At 41.1% G+C, this 24,428-nt stretch overlaps 1 protein-coding gene across 12 annotated transcripts in view; it reads right to left on the bottom strand.

Moving 5' to 3' along the window:
- The window catches only part of LOC308199793 (uncharacterized protein), a 119,197-nt gene that overhangs the window by 9,258 nt on the left and 85,511 nt on the right, over positions 1-24,428 (bottom strand). Inside the window, exons 1-3 of one of the 12 annotated variants that reach the window (XR_013954963.1) lie at positions 6,287-6,389; positions 5,794-5,933; positions 1,847-1,967 (exon numbers count right to left, since the gene is read on the bottom strand). The exons of 9 other annotated variants lie outside the window; for them this stretch is intronic. The gene's annotated coding sequence lies outside the window, so the exon portion shown is untranslated. Of the gene's footprint in view, positions 1-1,846; positions 1,968-2,177; positions 2,914-5,793; positions 5,934-6,286; positions 6,390-24,428 lie in introns of those variants that run through there. 2 more of the 12 variants (XR_013954964.1, XR_013954962.1) reach the window with 2 other exon arrangements.

Raw genomic sequence — 24,428 nt, 5'->3', positions numbered from 1 at the left:
TGAAAGTGAGCAACTGACACGGAGCTGAGAGGAACGCACAGACTCTGAAGTGGGATTAAAACAGCAAACTTCACATTTTTCTTCACTCCCCTACTCAAATATACGCAGTTTGCTTTCAGCGCATGGATACCAGCCACCTCCGTCCTCTTAGAGGCACCAAAATCTTCACCCATTTGGGTTAAAAAAGCAAAAGAGCAAGGGCAACTCATATCCAACCCCCTCTCAAGCACAGCATCCATCAGCCCAGATATTTCAATGATAAATCCTGGCCACCCAATTGCACTGACACTCGTCTTTGGGCAAAACCTCAAGGAGCACAGCCCCATGCCCCGAGACGTGCCACCCTGCCAAGACAACTCTTCAACCGCACTGGCCCTGATAGCACGAGAGGCGTAACCCTGGGCTAACCCAGCTCTGCAGCAATCCCTGCCCTGGGCTAGGTAATCCTGCAGCATGTGTGTGTTTTTTGAGTGGCCCAGGGATGCTCCTGCAGCCTCACAGCAATGCCAGCAAACCCAGGCGGACGGAGGCTCTTGGTGCTTCACGCCATGCTAGCGCTCCTTTCCCTAAGGGCAGAGTCATTGAAACAGAAAAGCAGGGAAAAGGAAGGGGTGGGAACGAATATTAAGTGAAAACAGTATATACCCTCTAAGTATGAGCTCTGCATTTGATACATTACAGCCAACATTTGCAAACTCTAAAAATCAAATTATACGGCTGAACAAGGGAGGCTGTTTCACAAGTCATTGCTTTTACATCAGTGTCCTCTAGGCTTGACCTGTGTGACCACACAGACCTTCTGACATAAAATCTGCTGGAAAAACTTGAGGTGTTCAACCCTGTTGAAATACATACATTGACTTCAGTTTTTTTCTCATTAAATTACAGCAATTATTCCTTGCAATGCGTCACTCTGGGAAACCGATCAAAACACATTTTTTGATAGAAAGCAAAAACGGTCTCAAGCATTGGGCTGTCCATTGCTGTGGAAAGTTCAAGTACTGTGCGATCTTCTATTTACATTTTCATCATGGTGTGACTCCAGTATAACAGCTCCAAAATCCTAAACAATGGCCATATTCTCTGGGAAAGAGAGCACAGCTACACAGCATGCCTTGCTACTCAAATTCTCGCATTTATTCTGAGTCCAGGCAGCTCTCTGCAGTTTACTTTTTGTTCTTTGCCATTCATCCTGTTCCCTATTTCTCCCCTTTCATTTACCAGGTAACTTGTATTCATCCTTTTTCATCCACCCACAGTCGTGACTTTCTGGTGTTTTCTATCTAAGCTGTTTGAATATAACCTTTCATGGGCCTGCTGGCTCAGAATGATAGCTCTCCTTTCAGACCCCATTTATCATGTTACCATATGGCAATACTACTTGGTTATTGGTAAGGATTCAAATTTTCCCTTTATTATTATAAAAATCTGTTATGAACCTCTAGACTCTCCTGTACTGTGTGAAGAAAAATAATTATAAAAAGGACCCGCTCTTTTTAATACCAATAATTTGTCATCTACAGAGAATTCTTTTCTAGGTATAATGGTAGTCTAACTCATTAGCTTTATGCTAAATAACAGAGACTTTGCTGTCTCCTTGCCAAATATTTCTAAAATGAAATACAATTTAGATATAATGATTTAAAAGGTGTACATATAATTTATTATGATTGCATAACACAAATGGATATCTTAAATTTTTAACTCCAATCTTTCATTATTGCTTTAATACTTCTAATGATCATTCTGTAACAGTCTTGCTTTGTAAATTTCACGATGTAGCTGGACTTTAAACCACTCCTGACTGGAAAGCAAACAGGAGAAATATGCCTGGGAACACACTCACCTCTGCAGATGGAAGCAGCAAGTTGCAACGTGGAAACAGGTTAAGAGCCTTGCTGCGATTGCAGGGGGTGCCAGGAAAAACTTCTGTGTGTACTGTATGCACAACAGCAGTACTTCAGATTCTTTGAGGGGAAAAAAAAAAAGAAAAGAAAAGAAAAAAAAAAGTATGCAGCTGCACACAAGCACAGGGAAAGTGGCTCCTGGCCGATTGCAAGGGGCCTGGGGAGGTTGCACAGCCATTCCCAGGCAAGGCAGTGCTCTCTGCCACACCCTACCCTGCACATCTCGCCTTCTAGGCGACACGATGGGGGCTAGCAAGGCTATCTTCTCACCTCAAAGCTCCTGCCTTCCTTTGCTGGGCAAGGATAGAGGCCTCCCATCCGACTAATTGCACAAACTGGCAGCGCTCAAGCTCTTTGCCTGTCAGCTCCTCAGAGCCAACCTGGGAAAGCACCAGGCACAGGCATCAGCTCTGTCAGGCTGCAGAGTTACGGAGTTGTGGGCAAACCCATGGCAGCAACACACCTTCCTTTTTCAGGTGTGATGTAGCACATTGCAGGTTTTAAAGATACTCACTTCATAATGCCATACTGATAAAAAAAATCCTATACATTATCAAGAAAAATGTTTTATTACAGAATTTTCTCATTATCCAATTCAAACACAGCTGTAGCCAGGACAGTGCTCTTTGCCCTCACTAATAACTTATCAGGAATACCTGCAAGTGTTCCCCTATTACTAATTATTACTTATTGCATGGTCTGAAGCTGTTTGCTCAGCTTGAGATGGGGTTTGGGACACAAAGAGGAGTCCCTGGAAATGGTCATCTTTAGCTCCATCAGAAACAGCTGCACTACATTCCGTGCAAAACAGGAAAGTCCACAAAATCCTTGACAAATCATTCTACTTAAAAATAAATAAAACTGTTCTACCATACTCCGATTAAATTTCAAGAAACGGTCTTAAATCTTATATATACACCCCCATAAAATTAAAACCTTGAAGAAATCACCATAGACTAAAACTCTAAGTGGTGTTTGTCTTCAGTAAGTCTCCCACACACATTACCAACAGTGTGCTAAGTGATAACAGACCAAGACAATTGCACAGTATTCAGAAGTTATGCTAGACTTTACTCAGTGCTCAACAGGGATGAAGAGTATATTTACAGCTCTCTTAATTTTAAAAGCTGAAGTTCTCTAGCACGTTTTGCATATGAAGTAAAATAAAAGGAGCATTAATAAGTGCAGATGATGAGCACTAATCTTAGCCTTCAGCCTCAGGATCTCTGGAAGTTTTCCCTCCTGCCTGAACAACACATGTTCAGAATAGATCCAATTTTTCCATCTTTTATTTACACAGGTAGGGACAGTTTATTCAAGCCAATTATCTCAGCAAGATTCATCATCATGATGCTCTAAAATAAAAGCAATCATGCTAGATTGGTCGCAATTAAAAAGGTATTTTTACATTTGAAGAAAAATTACCTGTTGAACCAGAAACTTTTCTCCAAACAAAATCAGGATACCTGTTGAACTGTTGAGTATGCTGTATTTTTTTCCTCTCCCTGAAGCTCAAGAGCATGGTGCCCACTCTGTGTTTTCCCTTGATAAGCTATCTGTAAAAATGAAGTGAAAAGCTCTGGTCCATCCACTAACTGAGTATAAATTTTTTTATCGACTCATTTTAATCAATAAAACTGCCTCTATTTTGTAACATCACAAAGCAGTGCTCAGAAAGCGCTGCCAGTGATGAAACTAAAGGAATGGGTTCATCTCTCATAAATAAATAAGGTGCTCCATTGAAAAAAACAAGGAATGACTTCCCTCCTATGAGGCTTTTCCCAGAGCCTCTCTCCTTCATGCACTTCCAACTGCCAATTAAACATTGCCTAATTGAGGTACTGGAGCTCTGGCAGATTGGATCGTGCTTATAGGTGAAAGCTGAGCGGTGCAACCCCCTGCATCAAGCCCCGCGCTCTTGTCACCACAGCTCCTCAGCTTGACTGTGCCCGTGTCTGTGCATTCAGTGTTTCTCTTTCAACCCCTCAGGAAAACCCCTGCTCACTGCTTTTGAAGAGGAAGTGTTCAAACCTTGCAGAAATAATCTAAAGACTTAACTAATTTCTTAGCAACCTCGGATCAGCGCGTGCAAAAATAGCGATGAGGACTAAGTAACTATGGAAATTACAGATTAAGCTACTTTTAGAGTTTATGGCTATAGCAATACACTTCATCTTTATTCTTAGTGATGGGAGAGGGATTATATATGTATATATACATATGCATGTATCTGTATGCACATACATATTGTTGGCAGCTCCCTGTGGCTACAGACAAGCGCTTTTGCATTCTTCACAGGAAAGACATTGCAAGTGTGACACCCAGAGAGAGCCACAAACCTTAAGGTTGTAAATAGAAAAATCATTGCTCAGATTTCACTTTGATTTCCAGTGAAAGCAATTTGTAGAGGCACTGGGCAGAAGGAAACGCAGACAGCCGCCTGTACACACTGAAAAGTGAACCTGCAACCTCCGAGCAGCGGTGTGCAGGGTATTGCAACTGAGCAACAGCAACTGCAGCTCATGTAAAAATTCCTGAGCTGGAAACGTGTTTATAGCCCAGGCAACATGCTTCAAACAGGAGCTGCTGCTCTGGTTATGAAGAAATGAGACTGTCTTCAAATAGACCTCCAGCTGCATCATCTTTAAATACCTGAAACGTTCAGGTACCTGATGTTTTTTGTTTTTTTTTTTTAAAGTGTCTCTCAGACTTTGATCTTTGTAGACTATGAAACAACTCATTATCATTCCACAGTTGCTCCTTCACTCTATTCGTTTCTTCTCTAAAAGAGCTGTTTTCTAGCAGAGCCGAAATAACTTTTAAGAGAGGATAAAAGCCCAGTTCTGCAGGCTGTGGTACCCCCACAAAGCGGGACGCTGTGCTGCCGTGGTGCTGGCCCCCTGCAGCCGGGCAGGCTGCTGCAGCAGTATCCCCATGGTCCCGAGGGCACCGAGCCACCTGCCCACTGCCCCACCGAACAGAAACACTTGGCCAGTGGGATGGCAAGGAGCTCTTGCACTGGGGAATAAAGTAAAAAATTGCCTTGGTGTTTCTCAGGGACTTGATCCATTTTTTAATATTTTTGTATTTACGTATATTTACTTGCTGGCTCTTTTAACCACACTTCTTGCAGAAACAGGTGCAGGACATACCCACATGGCAGCCTTTGCCCGATCTCAAACACCAAAGCACCGAGCGGAGCAGGGCAGGAGAGCTGAGCACAGCCAGCTCTGGTCTTAAAGGCATACAGCAACAGACAAGCACCCCACAGGCTCAAAGCCAGCCTCTGGAGGCTTCATGCTCCAAGCACGGCACGCATTAACAGAAGGATCTGCGTTCCCTCTCCCACCTGGTTGCCCCTGCTCTCGGGCTCTGGACACAAGCATCTGCAACCCACCTCCCTGGGTCAAGGTCTACCTCCCAGTCTCCTTTTGCTGTGCCATGTCAAATTAGATTGGATCTTGGCTCTGAAAGAGAGCATGACACAAGTCCTGAAAACAGGGAATTTCTCCCCAAAAGAGCCATGAGCAAGTCCTCGTGGAAGCTCTGCTGCCTGGCTGGGCATGCACAGTGCCCCGAGCTCAGCCACAGCACTGGGCACGGGCACGCTCCTCATGCCCCAGCTCAGGAGGAGCATGAAGAAGTATGCAGGACAAGCATCAGTTCTTGGTTTAGTTCCTTGCATTTCTCCCTTTCTGTTCCCAATCAGGCTGAACAAGAAAAGAAAGCTTAAAAATTAATGCCGCCATTTCCCCTTGCCCCCCTCCCCGCCTTGTTTGTTCTTTGGAGCTGGAGAGAAAACAAAGCTACTTCATTATTTACTACCACCTTAAATTTTTGATAGTAGTCAACGTCAGCTGCACCAAATTAAAGGGTACCAACTTGCCTTATCTAACAGCGAAGTTAATTGCAGGAACATTGCAGTGTGTCAGACTTGCGTGTAAGCATATGGACACACTCAGGTCTGAGATGAAGCCTGTGCCGCAGCAAAGGCTGAGCTTGTCAAATGAATTACCGAGGCAGTGACTGCAAATTAACACAAATTACACACAGTTATCAGAAGGAAACTTTATACTTTTTTTTTCCTCAAAGCTTCCAGGACCAAAAAAAAAAAAAAAAAAGCTAGGAAAAAGCTTCAGAAATGCCAGCACGCGCTCTCATGCAGCTCTGCAAGCAGTGAGAGTTAAAAGACACAGCTGAAAGAGGAAAACATACTTCAGGACTACAATTACCAAGCACTATTATGCAGAAGGACCAGCACAAGCTGGCTTTGGGTATCCTGCCAGGCTGAGCTCAGGTACGGCTCCTGCCTCTCCCATCAAGTGCAAAGCCAGCACTTTTTTTCAACCAAACTGCAGTTCTTGAAGACTGATGCTTACCTATCTCCAGCTCTAACTTTAGCAGTGCTCACAGAGAAAACAGGAGTCCAAGCTGAGTTCACCACAAACACAGAAGCTTCCCAAGCCCCACGTGGAAATTAATTTCCAGCATGGCCCTTCAAAACAGAAGATTAAAGACAATGTGTTTTGCTATTATTCTGGAATGCACAGTTCCTCAAAGCTGCTTGGATTAACAGCAGGAGCTGCCTGCTTCCAGAACTTCTCTAGTCACTACAAAAACCTGTTTACAGACAAAAGGTTCTTGGAATTAATTCAGCTATATTCATTACAGTAGAAATTTCTTTGTTTGTCCTGTGTATATCACTTGGGCCAAGCTGAGAATTTATGGGTATTTCCTACATTAACGAACCCCCCAAGTTTTGAAGAACTATTTCAACCAGCCGAACTTCTCAGAAATACCTTTGAAGTCTCATGAGAAACAATTTTCTGTTCCAGCCTGAGAAATACTCTCTGAATTTTCATTTATTCCTTCCAGTGAAAGCTCGTGCCCCTTTCTCACATCGCGTCGCACGCAATTTGCTCTATATTCCACTGGCCGGGCTGTTTCCCCCCCCGTTCTGCTAGCACAGAATCTGTCACCTTGGGACGAAGTCTGAAGGTTGCCATTCCATCCGGGGTGCTGCAGGTGACCTTTTCACTCAGAGGCTCCCTCCTCTGGGGCAGCTTTTCAAAGTCCGTGGTTCTCGATGCCTGAGCATGATGTGATTGATGTAGACATCTAAGCCCTGGTGTTATAGTAATTGCCATTTCTGTCACTGTATCTGCAGGGTTTCCTCTCCATTATCTCAAAAGAGCTCTGGATGTCTGCAACTGTAGTACCGTAAACAACAGATACCAAAAAGAATAAAGAAAAAAGGGAAAAAAAAAAGAAACAAAAAGTCTGCATCTCCAGGCACAGAGATTGTTTCTTATTGCTCAGTTGAAAATAGTTCAAGTTCACATCGCAATCTTCAATATTAAAAGAAAAACCTCAAGAATAAGTTTCCCTAACTTTTCTGGTTAGATCTCTTGTTTTCTCTGGAAGAAAAAGCTTCGGCTGGAAGGGAAAGCTGCAGCCCCAATACCTCAGACCCTTGCAGCTCTGACACTTTTCATATTTTTTCCTAAAAATTCCTTACTCTAAGGTATCTACAGTTTATACCGTAACTTTTTGCTTCAACCTAAAACTTAACAGTAAATTTGAAATTATCATCACTTTTTCATAATAAAATCAAGAAGAAACAGTGTAGAATAACATTTTAAGATTTCAGAAAGAAAAGGAAAAAAAGAAGAAAGAAAAAACACTATAATAATATTACCAAGACAACATAGAAACAAATGCATTTGAAATCCTAGCACAAGAATTAGTATCAGGTCTTATTTGTTTAACATGGAAATTTGTACACTGATAATAGGATGAGTAAATCACGAGCAACAACCCCAGCAATTAGTACAGCAGTTAACACGTTTTCACTACAAATAAATCACAAAGCTTCCCGGATCAGTTTCCACCTAGTCCTAGATCTTGTGCAAAACTTGGCCCAAGACTCTTACGAATCATTTAGCAGCAACACTGAGAAGATGTCTTTGTTTCTTCACCCAGCCTTCCCATGAATAGTACGATATTTAATCTTACTTTACCTGAGACGTTAACCTGGGATTAAAAGAGTTTGTTTTTTTTTTATTATTTTTTATCAGACCCCCCCCCCCCCAATCCATATGCTCTCTCCCCTCCAAGATTTATCTTGCTTTTTCCAGTAACACAACTACAGCCTTAAAATTCACTTCCCAACTGTTTTAGTTTTTTATTGTTGTTTTTACATTGCTTTTAAGAGAAAAGTAGTACAGCAATGGATGCTTGTAAATCAATGTTCACGGTACAAAGCAGAGGACAGGCCCTTATAGACATAGGTGAGAATACTCTTTTTTTGCACCATCTTTCTTCCAGTTACCATGGAGCATGAGTACAGTTTTTATAACTTATTTTCTACCTTTTTTTTTTTTTTTAATTAATGCAATATAGTGTAAATATACTAGAAGGGCATAAGCAGCTAAAAAAAAAAAACTAAATAGAAATGGAAGAAATAACAGGGAAGCAAACATTAAATTCCTTAATATGGTTTCTGAAACTACTTCTGTGATCTTAGTGTAGAGGATGGAGGGGCAATTTCTCCCCCTTTTTCAGGGAATACAGTCAGTGAAAGAGGACAGCCCGTTAACACCCTGGTGTTTTGGCGACACCAGGGGGTCAAAGCTGCTGGCCATGGCTTTGTGCAGTCCCTTTTGGAACGGCCAGGGCAATGCTCCTCCATCACCTCCCGCAGCAGCAAGCTGCGATGGTCACTGCACACACCTATAACAAACCCAGTGCATTTATTGCTCCCCGGTTCTCAACTGCAGGGTTTGGTGAAAAGCGACCTGTGCACCACTGCCTGCCAGACCAATGTCTCTGCTACAACAGTGACGAATCATGGCAATTAGTTAGTCTGGAGCCCAGCAATGCTTTGCAGTGCAACAGGATCAGGCTACTAAATTACTGCGGGCACCACCTGACCCCTGCCTATCTACTGCAGTCTCGGGAGAATTAAATTTGAAATCATCCTAATTGTCTGGAAGACATGAGGATCAAGTCTGAAATCAATTCCTTCGGCTTCCCCTTCCGTGTTTCTAATACTGTTTCTGAAGCATCATGACAATTTAAAATAATTACAATTTAATTAGCGCTGATTTTCAGTGGAAGTTGTGCACAGCCACTTAACAACTTCCACATTATATGAAATAAGTTCCCCATGAGAATCTGGAGACTCAAAAGGAAAAATAATGAGATAGCTTTGTTGAGTCCTTTCAAGAGAGATATCTAACAGGCTATGAGCAGTACGTATATGTCAGACACAGAAAACTAAGCAAAGTCCTTGTAGAGAACATAAAGTAAACACAAGTAAACTAGAATACACAGTTGTCTAAAATATCTATCTTAACTTTATTATTTTTAGTAAGAATAACGATGGTTTAAGGATAACAATATACAGTACAACAAGTATTTCAGCTCTTGTTGTCAACACACACCTAGGGGGTTGATTTCAGTTCCTGGGAGTCATTTAGAGGAGGTGCCAATTCAACACCTGCTCTTTTAACTTTGCATTTCCCCTGTGGGTCCCTGAACACCCAGCTCTCGAGCAGGTTTGCCATTACTGCCTTCTTCACTGAAATGCAGCTGGGACAAATGGGGTTTAAAGTGCTTTTAACTACGGATCCTGAAACATTTTTCGCACCCTCTTTGTGAGTTCCTTGGATATGGCTGCATTCATTTCACAGATGCAGGGTCATGGGCGTTCGCTGGGAATGAAAGTCAACTGTCCTAATTAGTTGCATAGTCCACTAATCACCTGATTATCTTCCTTTCCTGAAGCCAAAACAGTTAATTTTAAGTTTTGGGGGATTGCGCACAGCAGGATATTAGCTTGAATCAGAATATGTAGTTAAAAAGGAAGTGCGTTCATTTCCTTAGGAAAGAGATTCAGGTTGAAGACAGTGCCATTCTGTATCAGGAGTACATAAAAAAACGTAGCTAAGTAGCAGTGGTACATTGCTGACATACCCACATACATTTTTTGTCAACCTGAATTATGGAGGTGCTTTGGCACCCAAAAGGAAGAAAAGTCAATTTGCTACTGGGCTAAAACTGTCTCTGAGCAACACATTTTTCAGAAAGAGAGAGGAGCTTTAGAGAGTGGGTATTTAAACGACATGGCATTACTCCTAAAGGAAATATCACTGACAACAGCATGCAAATGTTTGGTATAGTGTTTGGCACAAAGAGAGAACATATGGTATTTAATGCAAGCAAATTAAACAGTTCCATGCTACAGTCAACTGGAGCTGCAGCGTATAGCAGCCCCAAATCCAGTATAAACTATCTCCCTCCAGATTTGCACCTGTATGAAATTGGTTGAACATATGCATGGTTCAACCAAGTACGCATTGTTAAATTTCATCGAGGCTCTCCAGATGCATGCAAATGATGGGTTATATGTAAAATTTACGGTAAAGTACTTCTATCAGTAATTCACTGTTTCTCCATCCCTGTTCTTGTACTCAAGCAGCTGATGTGCAATCTCAGACTAGCCATCCACACATGAAAAACTGTCTCCTCTTGCATCATCGGTAAATTTTTCCATTCTTTATTCAATCTCAATTGAATCAGTTTAAATTCTCTCATTCAAATGCACCAGCAACTATCTACAGATCAGAAGTACCCCAAACTGCGTGCTGCCAAATACTGAAGTCTGGAAGAGCCTCCTGAGCATGGCCTCTTGTATCACACCACCAGCACCAAGGCTGCTCAGCACCACGCTGTGCACCAGGGTACCCGGACAGCCCTGTCGGGCAGCACTGCAGCCCTCTGACCCTCAGCAGGGGAGACTTTCCTCCCCCTAGCACTGCTCAAACCCTGTGCATGGGATGATGTGTATTACTGCATCCCCGTTATCGCCTTCTGATGGCATCACCATGCTGCAGGGGTCATTTCATCCCCTACCAAGTTAGAGAAGTTCCTTATCCTTTAATTTAACTTGTGGATTTCCTTCAGCTTGCAATTCCAGTTCTACCTTGCTAAAATCTACCATGAAATGCAAATAACCCAAACTAAATTTCCTGTGTAATGACATTATAATCACTGAATCTTCAGTTTCACCAGCGTTCATCAGATTTGGCTCCTCTTTTAGGATGAAGCCCAAAAAATCTCTCTGTTCTCATCGGCTGCTCAGTAGACTGTTCAGGGAGATAATCTTGTTTCACCTCTAGAAACACCTTAAGCTACTCTGAAAATATTCCTGCAGTCAGAGCCAATAATACAAACTGACCAAAATCAATGCTTCTGACTTCTTCCACAAAATTCAAACATCTATATTAACTAGCATTTTCTCTCCCCTTGCCCTATCCTTCAGATCTATAAACATCTAACCCATTTGAGGACATTTGCATTAAAATATTCATTTTAACCCACCTTTGTTGTAACAAGCTAAGTTACATATTACAATTTGTAGACAAGTCTTATTATTTTAAATTAGAGCTAATTTTTGTTACCTTTACATATTTCATTACACAAGTTGTCCTATTGAAATGAAGGATTTATTTCTATACTTTGGTATTGCCGAGGGTGAGTAATAGTAGTAAAATAAGATGTTATGAACTGTAGTCTCAGAATCAATGTCAAAATGTTTCAGCTATTTTTATGCTAAACATCATCTCTATGGAAACACTGCAGTTAAATTTAATATGAATTACCATAGATTTTTCTAGTAACACAGACTAGAATTAAAGGGTCTGGACCAGTTTTTAAGGGAACAAACCAGGAATTTAGGCAGCTGGACTGACTGGATACTTTAACCTTAATCAGTTTTATCTCTGTGCATTGACTTTATCTCCTCCAAAATGAATCTATTGCTCTGATATGAACAACTCGCTGTGGCTATGATATGAACTAGCAGTGCAAGTTTCTTTGGATTCTCCACAAAAACATCTCAGACAATATTAATACTGCCAATCAACAACCTCTTTGATTAGTGAATTAACTACTACTACAAGCACTTTAATTTTGAAGGACAACTCATATTACTATTCTCTCTAGCTCTCCATATTAAATATATATATATTATACATTTTTTTGACATACAATTATGTGGAGAATTTGGGAATCGGGGCAAAGGGAACGTACCAGTCCCACATTCTTATTACCTTCATATGGAAAGAGGGAAGATGTATAACAAGCAATTTTTGAACCAATCCAGTCTTGAAACCTTGAAGAAAGTTTTTCCCATCACAGATTCTGTGGACACAGCCATTTCCACTTGCAGGTTCATGCTGGACATGACTTAAGCTGTAGGTGCACAGTACTGCAACAGAGTGGGTGGCACTGTTCTGCCCACATGAAGTTTCAGTCCAGTTTAGTGCATTCTGTGACTTTCTCTTACTTCCTTTCTTTTTTTTAATTTTAAGAAACATTAACTTGAATTCTTTAAACAATTCTGTTACTATTTCTTACTTTCCTCCTACTTTAAACAGTGTCAGACTTGTACAAAGACAAGATTAAAAACTGCAGATTATTACTTTACCATCAAATGTTCTTACCCACAAATCAAAAGTGATATGACTTTACAAAGGTGTGTACAAAGGCTCAGTACCAGGATACCTGAAACCACGTACATTAAATAGAACAAGCGTAACTACATAGGGAGATCTGGAATAAAACAAACAAACATTAATTTCAAATTACTGAAACCTGAAATTCAAATCACACATTTAACATTACTAGAAATAATAATAATATTCTCATTTAGATTTATTTTGATTAATATTCCTACCAATAATAAAAGGCAGCTTTCACCTGCTTGCATTAAAGGAAAGATGGCTTATGATGCTTTGTGATTAGCTTCTGAACTCAAGAAATTTCAGACCAGAAATGAGTCCAAATGGGTAAAGGCAAATATCAGGAACGGTTTTCAATCTTTGTCTCAGAAAATGCATACATTCTCTTAGTTTTCTAATGTTCTTCTCAGGTATAATAGACATTGCTTTGAAGGTCATTCATCTCTGACTTCTACGTTAACAATTTCACTATCGTGCAATCTGCAAGTGGGATTTGAGTGTGCCTTTCATGGAGTTCCAAAGAAAAATGCCATAAAAAAAAAGCATTCAAAAAAAAAAAGTCATGTTTTTAAATGAGTATGGAGCAATAATTCATCCATTTGAAATACCTGAAAGAAATACTTACTGAAATTCCCTTACATTTTGCTAAAAGTCAAAAAAAAAAAAAAAAGGGGGGGGGTGCAGCCCCTGCTCCCAGCCTGGCAGAGCCCCTTTCGCCAGGCTCCTAGCACAGCTTCAAATCCTTCAGATCCCATATTTTGGAAAAAGAAAAATGGCATGGAAGTGCCACGTTTTGTTTTCAGAAATAAATTAGGATGAATGGCCTCACAGAGCAAGAAAAGATACTATCTGTATATTCATATATAGAGAGTGAAGAGGTTTACACAAGAGGAAGAGCTGCCAAAATAAATGGCAGCTTCTCACTCCATTTACAGACTGCTTCTCCTAAAAAAAAACCCTTTTATCACAATAAATCTGCCTTGCTAGTTTAACTCACCACTTTGCTTCCCAGGTGTGAGAAAACCCCGGGGTGTTTCTGGAGGAAGGCAGACATACAGAAAGGTTGGGGCTGAGCCGTGCATGGGCCATGGGCCATACAGACTTAATGGACGATGTAAAGCCCCAAGGATTTTTGCGTATGTAAGAACTTTAGTGGGATGCATAGTCTAGAAGATCTCTTTAAGTTAATTTGATCAGTGGGCATCACTGCACCCAAATTAATTATTAGACTTCTGCGAACTATCCAGCCAGAGCTTTAATGGCCTGGGCATGTGGCTGACAACATGGGTAATGTCTTAGCAATGGACATTGCTTCCTGTGGGGTCTCAGTTCCTGCCTGAAACAGCTCTCCCCCTTCAGAGATACTGGAAGCAAAAGCAGGATAAGCAGATCTGCCTGTGCTCTGCTGCAAAAAAAAATAGCTCCATCCCAAGGAGCCCCTACTGCAGGAAGCAGTAAATCCCTCTTGGCCATCGGGAATTTTAGTGTTAACTATTTTAGTGTTAAGTTTAACTTTATTAAAAAAAAAGCATTAATCACTCAGAATATCCTGAGCATCATTTAGAGTGAGCATAAGCGAACACAAGCTATTTATTAGGCATTGAAGCAACTGAGAATTCAGTCAGAGGAACAAGATTTCAGCCACTCAGCAGCTGTGACCCAGGAGAGCCAAACAATAGGGAATTTGGACCTCAAGTGCTTTCCCTGGCTTGGTTTGGGTCTGCTTCAATAAGCCTTGATATATTTAACCAGGTAGGAAGCTGAGAGCAACTTTGCACCAGGTTACACCACGGAAAAAAAATGCACTGGCAACTAAAAGGTACATTTCAGTATATTTCTAAAAGTTTAACCTGCCCAAGTATTGAAGAGGCCCCCAACTCTTGGGCTTCCTAACAAATAAGATTATTCAAGTTTGTGATGCCAGCGCTGCGGTCACAGCAGAGTAGACCAACCCACTTTTTATGTTGCTTTAAAATGTTATTGAATTCCTGCACCCAGAAATAGAAGTTGCTCTCAGTGCCTTATTACAGCTGTAGGACAAATAGCTAAAACTGGAAAATACATTGAAATGCCCTTAAAATTACTGACATTCTAATGAATAATGGAAAAAAGGGAAGAGAAAGCATACGCAAAACCCCGAAATGCGTATCTCAATATTTTGAGAGTTTCTGTGGAGTCAGGTGAGCATCCAGCTCTGGCCCATCCTGGGGGCACGTTGATTTGCGCATTATCATCGGAGCCGTCTCTCGCTGATTTAATCAATAGACATATAATATGCTGGGAGTCAGCACCTCTGTGTCACAAGCAACAATAAATCAGATCAGCAGCACAAATATGCTGAAGATGATCCAGGCCTGCCCAGTTTTTGCTGCCAAGATAACAGTCCCAGCAGTGACAGCTAAGGCACCGCAGTTTGCCAGAGGCACCGCATCAGCAGTGCGAGTCCTGGAGAATGGAATTAGCCGGTCTTTATAAAACATTGAAATACATGAGGATAGGAAGGAGGAAAAAATACATTAAAAAAAAAAAAAAAGTCTGCTAACTTACAGGTATGTCAACTGCCCTGAAAATGTTGTTACCCAGTATAAAAGCAGAAGGGTTCAGGACAGGAAACTACACTTTGGAGAGCAAAGCATCAACGCCAATAATCAAAGCAAAAGGTTTCAAGAAACATCAGGCGTATTACAATAATAGTAGTTCCTTGGTTACAGAAGAGTCATTCCAGTAATTTCAGCTCTGATTTTTCAAATTAACAGGTGAGTTGTAAAACAGGATCTTCAGATCAACAGAAAGGTAACTTTTTACACTGGCATGATGGTTTGTTATCGCTGGATGAGTATTTAAAGAAAGCAATAGCCCTACTTGTTGTTATCACCACATGCAACTATGTGGACCCTGAGAGAAACAGAAGAAAAAGCTCAACACCAAAATAGTTTTGACATGCTTTTTTTTCCCTGTAACGAGGAACAGTAAGTTCTACAGAAACTGGTTTTTCAAACCATAAATCATATCAACAGAAAGTCTCTAGGAATTGCTATTCTTCACCTGCCAACTTTCAACACTGATATTTCTCTCCACTCAATAAATATCGTATTTATATCAGTATCATCACATTAAAAGAAAAAAATCATTTAAAAGAAAAAAATCCAAACTGTGAGAACCAATTCTGAAATCCAACAGGCACAGAGCCCTGCATCCCTGCACGACAGCATCGCCATGCGCGTAGCGAGGTGCGCCCCGGCAGAAATGGGGAAAAGGCATCGTGGTAACGATGGTGTTAACCAGAGGGGTGCGTTCCCCCATTAAATCTGGAATTATGAAAAGTTTGCCCCATTTATTAAAAAAAATCAGGTGGGAAAGTACTATAGCTTACCAACACATCTTGTACTTACGTAAAATGAGAGGCTTCTGCAACTATCTTATGCAGTTCAGGTTTTCACTTCACAAGAAAAGCGCATCTCCTCCCGCCAGGACTATTCATTGCAAGTGTTATTTTTAAAGCAACTGCTACTATTCACCTAATAAGACACCTACACATCCAGCTAATGCAAGAAGCCTGGTGACATAAGATTACAACATTAGCATACAAGGCCTCTCATGTATAATTTATAGGTATCAGGGTTTAAGCTATTTTTTCCCCTCCTCGGACGCTAGGCATAGTGTGCAATTCCAGCTAATCCTTTCATCTTTTTCAATCTAGATTGTGAAGGTCAGGCTGAATGCAATATTCCTTATAAAATTCGAACCAAGGTCAGCCTTTGAATTTTATGATCAAAATTTCCCTCAGGAGGATGAAGTAGGAGGTAGCAATCGGTTCACCTCCTGAAACCAACCCTAGCTAATTACTGAACCCTTCCATACGGAAATGCTTGTGTTGAAAAATAAAATAACACTTGAACTTTTTTTTTTCCTTTTCTTTAAATAGGCTGAAGGGCAAAGCTAAAGGAATTGCACAAAGCATGTGATGAGAACTTCCCTTGGCACTGTGTACAGTACGGTTTGAGCGCGCGGCTCTCATACCATAAAACCAGGCTTTTTGCCTTTATGTGATTGCCTTTTCCTGAAGGATAGATTGATGCACCTATGGGCCACGCGTGGCAATGCATCTGCAGCAGTGCTTTGTGGACAAATCCAGCATTATAGGTCTTCTCGGTGGTTTCTTCAGAGGGAAAAGCATTCTCCCTGCATTTTTCTCCCTCTCAGAGCTGAGAGAGTTTGAGGTGAAGGATCAAAGCACTCACGATGTCTGGGAATTTCACTCAAACGGCTTCTTTTAATTCACAGCCTGCAGCTACAGCCAGATGTACAGGCGATGAGAGGGACAAGACCTGCCCAGCTGCCTCCTGCCGTCTGCAGCCCCAGATGCTTGCCAGGAGGAGATGAAGGAGCCAACACAGCTCTCACACCTCACATCTCCCAAACCTGCCTGCACCAAGCTGCCCTTGGCTCATGGTTGTGCTGCTCAAATGCGGTCGCCATGTGAACCCAGCAGTGAAGCAACCAGAGGTGTGAGTTCCTCAGTCCCCTGCCTGCACCTGGTCATGCTCACAACACCCAAAGATGCCTGGCTGGTATTTTTCTTTGTTAAACCTCTGGGGAGGGGTCCAGAACTCCAGAGAGCGTGAACCACCACAGCCCCAGGCGCTGCACACTTCCCAGGAAATGGGGAGGCCACACAGCAGGCCCTGGCACAAATGCCGTGGGTTAGTTGGCAAGCAACCCTCTTCTCCACCAAAACTCACGTTCAAGCAGCTATAAAATCAGTTGTTCAAAGAAACCAGAAAAAAGAAACAAGTTGTATCTGCAGCATCCTATTTTGCTAAGCAAAGCACAGCAGAACAAAAACCTAAAGCCCAGCCAAGGCTTTCTGAAGGTAAACAAGTGGAAATCACAAAATTACCCCAAACCTGCGTTTTTCTCATCTCGTAAACAGACAAGTGCCATCGGGATGAGTGCTCTGCAAAGCATGCTGCAAAAAGGGGCATCCACTCATGCGCCGCACCCAATAAACCCCAGCTCCTCTCCAGTGGGCCAGGTCATCCCCGTGAGCTGCCAAAAACCATTTTAAACTAAACCACAGTGCAGAAGCCATAGGAAATATGAGCAACAGTGATCAATGCCAGCTGAGCTACTACGGCAGGTAGTCAAAAATGCGCATAGGTCTTACTAACATTACAGATAAACTTGATGGTATGCGTAATACTCACACATCGCACGTCCTAAGAGTAATTTGCATTAGGTTGGGTATTTTTTGTTGGTGGTGGTTTGTTTGTTTTGTTTGTTTGTGTTTTGTTTTACTTTCATGGCTGTAATTTACTTCTGGTGCAGGCTTCTCACTCATTTCCCTTTGTTATATAGTATGTCTTCCAGAAGTATGTTTTGTTTGTATATACACATGTGCATGCATGTATGTGTACCTGTATACACACAAACATTTATTATTGATATAAAAGGGTCAATGTTAATTCCCATCCACTTTTCATATGCTTAAAATGGAAACACTTCATTTGGACACAATGGATATTGTGGGAGAAAAAAAACAACACATTGTTATAAGGAAAAAACAAATCTCAGTTTGACTGAAACAAAAAGTTGTGCTTTACTCAATATATTTATTTTTCTGCGTAGTCAGAACTGGGGAAAAAAAATCAGTTGAGAGGTTTTTATTTTAAACCAATAAAAAAGATTTTTATGTTAGTAAGGCTTTTAATCAAAACCAAAATTTACTGCAGATTAGAGACAGCATGTGGAGTACAAGAGCTTCAGATAGTGTGTAAATTGTTGTGTAATATTTTTGAAATGTTCTGATTGAAAGGCTAGAGGTTTTTTTTTCCCCTTTTTTAAGGACAGAATCTTTTAAACTATAATCGGTCTCTGTCACTGTGCAGGTCCATAATACTGTGTCTTTCACTAATCTTATTTACCTGTCTCCCTGTTTCGCCTTGCTTTTGAAATGTTATCTTCTCGAGGATAATAAAGATATACCTCCTGAAGGCCTTTTTCCTTCTCTTTCTCTAACATTTAGTTTATGGCAAAGTTCTGGAATGGAAAAATAATCGCATGAGAACAAGCTAGGCACAAAGAATTGCAGAGTAACTGGGGGGGGATGTTGGACATGTCCCACTCCCATGACATTGCTGCTTGGGGAATTCAGTGTTTATCAGGAAGGTTTTTCCTGAAGGTCAAGAGATCCTCAGTTTCCTTGTGAAAATTCAGCCGGCTGGAGGTGACACTTGAGTTTGAGGGGTTGAACCCCAAACGAGCAACACGTGCCTGAGTGTGTTTATATAAAGAGAAACAGATAAGATATGTATGAACACATTACATATCTTATGAACAAAGACATCTCTTCATTTTCAGGAAGTCTGAAGACTTCTCTGTTTCCTGTTCATAAGCTCTCCCTGTTTTAGAGCTCTAAGAAAATCAGGTCAACCAGCACATCCTTTCCTCTCTTCAGTTTCCCCTGCACTTGGGCTATAAACCAAGAACCTCTCTAACCCAAAATAGTCAATAGCGTCACGCTGGTTTTAATTACCTCTGCACTTTCTGTGCATGCAATCCCTTCCCAACAAGCGTTTTAGCTACTCAGTTTCTACACTTCTGCAGCCCTTTTTGGGAACACACAGGGCAGTTTAAAGGTTTAAATGATCTTTTACCTATACATAAAACTTACTGCCCTTGCTCGTGCTCAACAGCTGAATCCTGTCCATACATTAAGGTTTTACAGCTTCTATAATAATAGACCCAAATCGTTTAATTTGCAAGTGCCAGCCCCGGAGGAGAAGGATGGAGATGGGAGCTGGAGGAACACAGCCGGCCAGTCTTGATGCTCAGGGCAGAGGATCACATCTAGTCTCCCCCAGCCCACGCACTTTACTCCTCTTTTCTTCCAAGAAGCAGACGGGAGATTTATTGCAGCAGACTTTCAGAGCCGCAGGCACTGCGCATCCCTCCCCAGCCTAGGTGGTTTCTGCCTAGGAAGCAAAGCACTAAAGGCTGTATTAGTTCTCATTTGCTTAATGTATCCCTTTACCGCTACACTCGCAGCATCTATCATCCTTACATCTCCTGAAGCCCTCCACTTCCTGCTGTCTCCCTACCACCACCTGCCTGCCATAGTCTTTTTTTTTTCCCTCCTTTTATTCTTTTTCTGTTTGCATTGGTTTTGTTTTCTGCATCTCAGTAGCCATGGGAGAAGTTCCCTGGCCTTCAGTAGGTCTGAGTCAAAACTTGTCTGCAGACGGTCTCCATTGAAGCTCAGGTTTCAGAATTAACTGTTTTGCCTATTTTTATGCTCCTACATCATTTTTGTTCAGTTCTAGGTCTAGTTTACTAGGAAAATGTTCACAGGGAAAAATCCTAACTGCACCAGAAATCTTTCATTTCTTTTTAAATGGGATAATTTTTTCTATGAAAAGGGGTAATGACTTTTAAAGGCAAGTCCCATGAACTCAAAGCCTCGTATACATGGTCATCAGTCTGTTTGTCCTAGTTTACCCGAATTTATAGCATTACATTCAAAATACTTTTCCTGGCTTTAAGTCTGACCTGACAAAGCAGAAAGAGTGTTAATACTTAACGCTGCCTTTTTCTCACAAGCTTACATATTTTGTTTTCAAACATCAGGTACCCCACCAGACACTGCAGGCACAGGAGGGGGAAGAGCACAGGAGGCTGCAGAGCGGATTTCTTTCCCAGTCACCTCCTAAAGCACCACACCATATCGCTGGCACCGTGGGTTATTACTGAGAATACATTAGATTATTTCATTAGTTTGAATAAACAGATTATCAAGGCTAAGAATTGTGCCAGCTGAAAAAGCTGCCTTCTCCGTAGCACTAAGAGCAGCCAAGCTATTGCTGGAGGACAAAAGGCAGGGAACTGCCACACATAACTCAGTTTAAGCACACTATTACTCTGCAGTACTTCTCATAAGGTGCCTGTGTGCATTCTCATTACATATTTACTTGCTATTCCCCTTAATAAAATAAGTAATTTTAAAAATGACACTATGGTAAGCAAGATGGAAGGAAAGCTCATTTACAGTGTTTCTATGTTCCTTTCAAGCACAATTGTCGTCAATGATTTATTGTATTATTAATAAAATCAATTTAGTTACATCCTTCTGTCAGGATGCTTAGTGCTAATATAAATATTATCGGTACTAAGATTATTTTTATGAGCTAAGAACATTACAAAACAAGATCACTCCATCAACCAGTATAGTCCATTATTAATGTACAATGATAGTATCTACCTCACACCAGGTTTTCAAATACTAATTTACCAAGGCAATATATGCAGCTTTCACTTAGACAAAACTGGAAAACACGATTTGTCATTTCTGCAATAAATGTAGATGGGGAGACATTATTCTTATATTGAAAATGTGTAGTACTCCATTATGCGGAACTTGGAGAGGAGAGAGTCGCAAGCAGTCATTACTCCTCAATGTTTTAATGAGTGCTTCTTTCATGGGGGAAAATATAGCTGGAGCTATTTCTGTAAATGTGTATTATCGGTCTAATACTTGTGTGATGATACCATGAATATACATATGGTAGATATATTTGGCATTAACCTGCATTCACTTTATGGCAGAAGTTATCTAGCACGCTCACTACCACCATATGCTTTAAGTAAAATAAAAAAATTATGAAGGATTTAAAAATTACAAGTTTTGCAACAATATTGAAACCATATGGCACAATTATTTTCTTACCGGCTATTTACTTGGTGTGTGCCTACACTGACAACCAGCCTTGGAAACACAGAGCAAAGCATATGTTGTAGCACAGAGGAGCTGGACAATGCATGACATCTTCTTCGTGAAGAGGTACAACAGAAGATTGCCATTATATAGTGCAATTACTACACACGTTTCAAAGGAAAAGTGAAAAAGGCATACAGACTAAGTAGTATTTTAGACTACACACAGTTCAGGAAAATAAGAGTTCCCTTGATAACATAAGTAGGCATCAGAGATACCTGCTTAGCAATTTGGCCTCATTGGTGGAGATTGATGGCTTTAAGAGGGACCTAATAGTACATGTGGAAAGATATTTAGATGAAAACTTTCCATAACAGCAATAAGTTTTTGAGGAAATAAATAATAAATACACCTTCACCCAATTCTGTTAGGAACAAACAGAAAAAAAAATATCATATACATCAATGGAAAGTTGGTGCTGGCAGCATGACTGAAAAATCCGTTTTATTTGTATGTAAACAAGTGTAATTAATATTTCTCAGTAGTTTCACACATATGTGGTGGCCAGAAAACAGAGAAAAGGTGAAATTAGTTCTCAGGTTTGTTGATATTTTCAGGGACACCCAGAAAACGTCTCATTTTTTACTGCAGCCACTCTGGTCTCTGTAAGGCCAGCAGCAAGTCACACCTCTGGATAATTTATGCGTGAGTAAATAAATGCTTGGACAATAAAACCCACAAGAGATCATTAAAATAGATTTATTTCTACCATGAAACAATGTTTAGAGATACCAGTGTATAGATTAGGCCACTGAGTCTCGTTCATCAGCTGTTTTATAAAAGCAGGTACTGGCCAGCAGGGCTTTCTCCAGCCCCCGGCATGGAGCAGGGTCAGGCATGCCCATTGCTCCCAGCCTCCAATCCATCTGCCTTCTGATGAGCATAAATACACCAATAGGATGCTTTAGCATAAAGCTAACACAGAGGTGTTTTTTTTTTTTTTTAATATTTTTTATTTTTTTTTAATCTATTGGCATTGACGTTTTATCCGTACTGCAAGGCCATGAGAAATGGATGCCAAGATCCTTACAAAAATTTTAGGCAGAAGAGGAAATTAGGAACAAACTCTCCAGGAAAAGAAAGAAATACATAGATAAATGAAAACCACTTTGTGGCTCCTCACTTTTCTGTTTGAGTTTTTCCATTCTTTGTGATCTAATCAGATGTTTGTCTTGACATCAGCTGGCCAAATTGAACTTAACAAAGACACGAAACATTTCAAATGTCAGTTCCTTCAATTTAGCAAAAACACCAGCTGCATGTCTAAGTAGAAATACCACATACAGTCTACAGCCAGATGTAAAACCACATAAATACCACAAATACCATCTAGTATTTGTGCTTTTATGCCATGTGAAGGAGGTCCAGTGCTTGCTGGGAATGGCATCTCAGCACCGCTCAGGTTATTCACTGACCTCTGTGCAGCATCCTCTCCTGCTATCAGCTCCATAATGGGGAATTTCTGGTTTCCATAGCTCCATAAGGTGGAAACACTGATTCTGGCTGGCATTCAAAGAATAAATAGATAAATAAATAAGTTCACACACAAGAGAACACAAGTTGTTTTAGGAAATTATTATGGAAAAAAAGATAGTAGTTTTGTATAGCAGTGCAGTGTGGCTGAAATATATACCATGGGCTTTGTTTAGATGAATGATGCTTTGAAAATTGTTGGATTTATTCTGAAGAAAAAGGAAGTGTCTGGAAAGCCTAGAAAAACAGTCAGACAGCTTTTGAGCTACAAGCCACCTACAATGCTGACTTCTGATGTTGACTCTTGTCTGTCGGTTGTCTGTTATCCCACCAAACCGTCCGTGAGCTAAGCCTCTCTCAAAATGAGTTGGCTCCCTCTCAGAAACACATATGCTGCAGTTAGGCAGAGTTAATTGTTTTTGGTATGAATTATCCAGGGCCTGTATCTACTCCCCACGAACAAGATTAGATCATGTCCACAGCTTCCATCAATGGGGACGGAAGTTTGATGTTGCAGGCTAATAGCAGCCAGGGTAGGGACATGAGGGAAAGGTACGGTGTGAATATCAAGCAAGAGAAACAAGACATCAATTTAATTTATTACTGTCGTGATAAAAGCTAATTAGCATGCTTATTCACACTCTCTTCAGAAGGAATGTGAACAGAAGGGTCTAATGACCAAATTATCATCTTTTTGGGTCACTTCCAAGAAGAGATTTTGAGGACCTACAATAGGATTTTAAGCACAGCAGCCTACACACAGCCTGGCCACAGTCCCGTAGTTCTCCCACCACCAGGAGCTCAGCTTCCACCTGCACAAGGACCTGTCCCAGCCACTCTGAGCTCAGCATGAGCACAGGCAAACACCTGATCAAGAACTGCACACACAAATGTTCAAAAGGGCTTAGAACATCAGGCGTTTCCATACAACACCCATCAGGAGGAGAAAGCAAGAGTTTCCATTCTCCATTAGGTGTTTGCTGGGACAGACCTTCTGCAAGTTGTGAAATATGGCCAGGTAAAGGGAGGAATTGAACACAGGACTTCAACAAAGTGGGCACACATTTCGGCTGCAGAAAACACAGCTCACCTTCCAGCTCTGTCACCCTTATCCCTTGCAAAAGGAAACAAAAACCACTGGTGACACTTTAACCAGTGTAAGAATTTATTCTTTTATTTTTTTTTTTCCAGAAACCCAAGCTCAGTCTTCATCATCAAGCCCCCCAACTAACAGTGGTAAGAATCAGCATCAGAAAAAGCTCTGCAAAAAAACTTTTGGCCCAGCCTCAACCACGCAGAAGTATGCGCACACAACCAGAGCCTCCTCGTTCTCCCTGCTGCTACAGCAGAAAGCGTGTACAGTTTGAAACTAACAAAGTGCGCGTGCTTCCTAATACCAACCACCTCTTTTTGCGCTGCATGAGAAATGCAGAGCTTCCAGTGAAAAGGATTTATTTATTTATTTGTTAATGAGAATCCCACATCAGAAAAACTGAAGCTGCTCGTGAGTAGAAGCTGCCAAAATCACACCACAGAACTGGGTGATGGTGGTTACAAAAGGCCAAAAGGGATGGTTTGGCCATTCATAAAAAAAATAAAAAAAATCAAGTAATAAGGTGATGCAGTTTGGTAATGGTAAGTGAAAGCCTTTCCTCTATGTACACATTCAGAGAGGAAGAACTGCAAACAAGGACAAACGGGGCACTCGAGGGCTGAACGTCCCCCTGCCGTCTCCTGTTGGAGGGCTTTGGC

This window comes from Anser brachyrhynchus (genome assembly GCF_964034855.1).
Source record: "Anser brachyrhynchus genome assembly, chromosome: 9".
Taxonomy (NCBI): domain Eukaryota; kingdom Metazoa; phylum Chordata; class Aves; order Anseriformes; family Anatidae; genus Anser; species Anser brachyrhynchus.
Note: the sequence above shows the minus strand (reverse complement) of the source record. Positions and strands in the feature narration are given on the sequence as shown.